The sequence below is a fragment of the Marmota monax genome, unplaced genomic scaffold, assembly GCF_021218885.2.
Source record: "Marmota monax isolate L192 unplaced genomic scaffold, Marmota_monax_Labrador192_F-V1.1 WCK01_AAM20220418_F8-fsc00051, whole genome shotgun sequence".
NCBI lineage: Eukaryota > Metazoa > Chordata > Mammalia > Rodentia > Sciuridae > Marmota > Marmota monax.
Genome location: NW_026695202.1, coordinates 16,426,028 through 16,431,191, shown reverse-complemented (window position 1 = coordinate 16,431,191; position 5,164 = coordinate 16,426,028). Strand labels below are relative to the sequence as shown.

Below are 5,164 nucleotides of genomic sequence, written 5' to 3'. Positions count from 1 at the left end.
GGCAGGCCCATCTCTCTGCAGGGCCATGGTACTTGCCACCCATTGGGGCTCACCATCTGGGACCCCAAACAACTTCAAGTTCAGGCTCATTTTCTGCATCCTGTCTTTCCTTCATTACACACTGATCCCTGTAGGCACTGCCTCAGTGGACATGGAAGCTGCTCGAGAGGACTTGGGGCCAGAGAAGGGAAGGTATCTCATTTTAACTTCAAATCTCCTGAAATAAATAAATCTGGCCTCTGAGAAGCAAGTACGCATGGGTTACCTGACAGCTCAACTTCCCTGTGTTATTGGGTGATGAAGTACACACCCTCCCTCTGGCTCCCCAGATGCCTGGGGCTTTCCTCTCTAGGCCTTGGCTGGGGCTGGGGTCACTAGGAAGCCTGCTTTTAACATGAGCCACCTCCCCCATACACGGGGCTTGCAACCTGGGGGCAGGGGCAGGGTCAATCCAAGCATGTGTTTCCTAGTCCTGCGGTGCTTTCAGATTTTGGCCATCCCATGTACAAATCTGGATATCCATCTGAAGTTGGTGCTCTGGCAGCCCAAGGGCTCTGCCCTCTCTGAGCTACACCTCTCTGAGCTGCATGGCCTTCCCTTAGGGCAGGCCCATGGCTCCCTTCCCCTGCAGGCTCCCCTTGAGCCCCCTGGCTTCTCCCCGTTTGAGAACTTACAGGAGAATCTGGGGCACTGTGAGCGACCCACTGGGACCCCAGGGCCAGGTACCTTTACTCTTGCCTGGGAGCTCCCCCACGGGTCCTGCAGCTTCTCACCAAGGACGCTAGGGTCCCAGAAAGCGAAGATTACTGATGGCCTCTGGAAGGCTGGGGACCGGGTCAACAACCAGGTGGACTTCGAGGGGTTACAGGCACCTGGTTAAACTCAGAGGCTCCCTGGGCTAGAGGCCTGGGACAGGAACAGAGATCTAGGAGCTTTTAGGGGTTTGCCACTGCTCACAGTGGGGTGCCTTTCTATCCCATGGGTGCCCCCCAGGGACCATGCCACTCCCATGGGCAGGCATCTTGTCTCAGCAAGCTGAGGAAGATGGGTGAAATGAAGCCAGCTGGAGGGTGGGCTGGGTCTGGGCAGGTTGGCGGGGGCTGGAGGGAGACAGCAGTGCCCCACACCTTTCCCCAGGGCCAGACCCTGCAGGCCAGGGCTCTTTCTTCTAGTCCCTGTGCACAGCTGCTGTGTGTGCCCAGCACCCACCATGGCCACTTGGCATTGTGGCTGCCCCAAGCAGAGCAGACAGAATGCTGGCAGCCCCAGGCTCTACTATCAGGGTCGCCCAGGGTAGGGCAGGGTGTCACCAGGCTGTGGGGGCAGAGCAGGCGCAACGTTCACCAGGGCCCACGTTCCTGTTGCAACGTGAGGAGGCAGCTGGACGGCCAGTTCATGGAGGGGCCTCACCCCAGGCAGGCCCTGGCTGTTCACGCAGTGTCTGGCAGCCGGGGCTGGGCGGGTTAACACCTGGGCGCTTGTGGCACCGGTGCCCACTCCTTCCTCCCTGCAGCCAAAGCAGGGCCATGTGCAGGAAAGCAGCGAGAGGCCGCCGGCGTGATCTTTCCCCTTTAAGAGCCCTGGCGGCGCACCCGCGCCTGCCCTGCCGCGGGGAGGAAAATGTCGGGAGGAGTCCCTGCCCCATCCGCAGCCTTTGTTCGCTAAGGCCAGGGGCGCCCACGGCGGGGCTGCGCGCCCCGCGTCCCCAAGCGCCCCCGGGACGCCCCCTCCCGCTGCCGCCGCGGCCCAGCCGGCTAGTGCCAGGGCGAGCGCTTACCAGGTGGTCCCAGAGGCCCCGCGGCGCGGGCACTCGCGGTCAAGTTCAGGTCCGGCCCCGCAGACCGTCCCGGGTCCCGGCGCGCAGCCCCAGCCGAGTGCAGACGCGGTCGCCGCCGCGGCCGGCCGGGGCGCTGCTGTCACCCTGGCCTCGCCACCCCAACTTTGTGCACAGTCGCCGAGCTGGAAGTTTCCGGGCTTCGCGGACGCTGGGCTGGGTTTCAGCAGCGACGTCTGAGCTTGGCAACAAAGAGGGAGAGAGCAGGCCCCGGAGAGGGAGGAAGAGGACTGCGGGGAGAGCAGCCCACTGAGAAAGCCCAGGACTTGAAATTCCACCCACACGGGCTTTTGGTTTTGTGTTTTTCTTAGGAGGTAAACAAGAATGTCCTGCAGCGGGTGGGATGGCCCTTCCCAAAGCTCTGGTCACTCTCCAGGGTGGCCTCGCAGGCATCTGGCACTTGAGAGCCCACTCCCACGGGTCTGGGAGTGAGGGTGGGTGTAAGTACTCCCTAACAGCAGGTGACACCACATCCACCTGCAGAGTGGGAGGGTGGTGGCTGTCTCCTGCCCTCCAGTGCCAGGTCAGCCTGTGGCCCAGAACAGGAAGGAGGGATTCCATGCTGGGTCCTTTGCCCAGACCCATTCAGCCCCCTCCAAAAGGTGTGGTGTCCCTGTTCCCAACCTCCAAGGAAGATATTTGATGGGTGAGGCTGGAAGGATTCCCTGGCCTCGTCCTGAGCTGCAGCTCCTCAGTTGGTCTCTGCCACTTACTGTCCTCTTCTCTCTGCCTGGCTTTGAACTCCTCCAGGGCAGGGTCCTGGGGACACATCCTGGGTAGGGGCAGCAGGTGAGTAGCCCCAGGCCTGAAAATACACAAAGTAGCTGAGCCCATGCCCCAGAGACTGCCAAGGCCCTGCAGGCCATGGACCAGGTGCTGAGGGGCATGGGCCTCCAGCTGCCCGCTGGCTTGGGGCACCCCTGCACCTCGCTGGCTATGTTTACCATTTATCCTCCCACCCCCGACTCATTTATGCGGAAAACAGTCCCAGGCCTGCTCCTCCAGAGCACTATTTCAGGTTGGGAGCACAGGGCTTCTGCCTGCTTGTTTTTTAAAGAAAAATGGAGGGGGCTATGGAGGCCTAAGTGGGGGTCGAGAGGGAAGACCATGCTGTCTCTTCCTCCATAGAAGTGGTTTGTGGCTCAAGGAGCTGCAGCCCTGCTCCCTTAGATGGGGATCCCCTTCTAATGACGGCCCAAGCTCAGTTCTTTCTGGATTCTGTCCTGGACTTCTACAGGTGATTCGTGGAAGAGGCCTTGCTGCCCATCCACCTGGAAACTTTCGAGACTTCTGGCCCTGAGAACACAGGTTGTAGAGATGCCAGGGCTGGCTGGGACGGCCTGTGAGCTACCTCTGGGGGAAAATCCACCTGCCAACAGAGCCCAGGATCCTGTCCCAGGCAGGGGGATGCGGCTGCTCTTGTCTTCATGGTGGTCAGCCCTGGCAAAGCCTGTCCCTATTCCTCCCCAGGCCTCAGGACGCCAGCCTCACTCACTCCAGGGCACAGCGACTGACATTCTACTGAGGCAGAACACCAGGTGGAGACATGGCAGAATTCCCTCCTCTCAACACAGCGCCTTGCTCAGGGCCTGGCCTTTCCCAGAGAGGGAAGCTGCCTGCTCTCTCCGCGGGCATACTTAACAGGGCACACTGTTTTATATTTTCGGTGCATCAGGAACATGGTGTCTCCCTGACGTCTGAACTCCTTTGCTTCCTGCCTCCTTGTCACTGGTGTACTTTGTCTCAAAGGGGAATGCCACCCTAGTTCTATTGGAAAACATCACTATCTAGTCCCAGGCTGGCTGCCTGACCGTGGGGCCCCCTCCTTTGTACAGGGCCACACCACACCTGCGGAAGGGTCCAGTACTCAATGCTCAGCTATAACCGGCTCATAATTCTGGGTCATTTTTGAGTACAGGGCCTGCATTTTCATCTTGCTCCGGCCCTGCTAATCCTGACTTTGGCTGCTGGTTAATAATGCTGCAGAGTGAGAAGGTAAATGTCTATGATTTGTAAGTGTGTTTAAACTAAGTTCTGCTTACAGAAATAGTTCCACATTCTAGGTAAATGAGGTAAAAACATTTCTGTTGAAGATTACTGTGTTCAGGGAAAATGTCCCTCTTTCAGGGAGGAAGATGTGAGGAAAACAGTGCAATCCACATGGGTGCATTGGTGCATGCCTGTCGTCCCCGCAACTCCGGAGGCTGAGAAGGGAGGATTGCAGCAACTTAGTGAGACTGTCTCAAAGTAAAATAAAAAGGACTGGGGGTATAGCTCGGTGGTGGAGCACTGGCATAGCATGTGTGAGGTGCTGGGAAAAAAATCCTCAGCACTGGAGGGGGAAAACGAAAAAAAAAAAGGAAGAAAGAAAAAGAAAAACAGTGTAATCCTGAGGCTTGGAGGATGGAATGTTCTGCTTTGCCCCGGCTCCACCAAGAAACACCCGCGCACCATCCCACAGGCAGGTGTTCAGAGCAGTAGATCTGTGCATACCAGGCACTCGGCAAAGGCCAGTGTCCTTGACTGTCTTTTGACATGAGGGCTTAGACAGTTTCACTACTTTTACCCTGAATGTATTTACCTCTTATCATTATAAAAGTAACACACACTGCTATAGAATGTTTGGAAAAAGAAAAAGAAAGGAGAAGTTTCCACCATGTCCTTTACTCCAAAGCCTGCAGACAGTGAGGCCAGTGCGCTTCTGTACAGTCCTAGAAATATAGGGAGGTTGACCAAGGACCACAGGGGAGCAAGGCCCCGCCTGCTGTGTGCTGCCCAGCACGGTGGCTGCAGATGACCTCTGTGCACTGTATGTTCCAGAAAGCTGCAAAAAAAGGGGTTTGTTTTCATCATAAAGACATGACAAATGTTTGAGGAGATAAACATGCTTAATTTGAATTAAATACTATACTATGTATACATTATAGAAATAGCATATGGTGCTCCATAAATATGTACAATTTTTATCTATCAGTTAAAAATAAATTTAACCTTAAAAAATAAATTTAAATTCAAATTAAACTCAATTATACTGCATTTAAAAATTTCTTTTTTACCCCAACTTTTTTTTCCTAAAGACTTTTTTTTAGTTGTTGGTAGACCTTTATTTATTTTTATGCGGTGCTGAGAATCAAACTCAGTGCCTCACACATGCCAGACAAGTGTGGTACCCCTGAGACCCAGCCCCAACCCCCAACTGGTATTTTTTTTAAATTTTTTCTTTTTATGGTAGGTAGACCAATACCTTTATTTTATTTGCTTTTATGTGGTACCAGGGATCGAACCCAGTGCCTCATGTATGCTAGGCAAGCACTCTGCCACTGAGCCACA

The 5,164-nt window shown here is 55.2% G+C and overlaps 1 long non-coding RNA gene across 1 annotated transcript; it reads left to right on the top strand.

Annotated features, from left to right (window-relative positions):
* Window positions 1-2,010: 2,010 nt before the first annotated feature.
* LOC124082776 (uncharacterized) lies at window positions 2,011-4,860 on the top strand. The gene is made up of 3 exons (XR_006848469.2): window positions 2,011-2,148; window positions 3,753-3,829; window positions 3,962-4,860. It is a non-coding gene; the product is annotated as an uncharacterized LOC124082776 (long non-coding RNA).
* The last annotated feature ends 304 nt before the right edge of the window (window positions 4,861-5,164 follow it).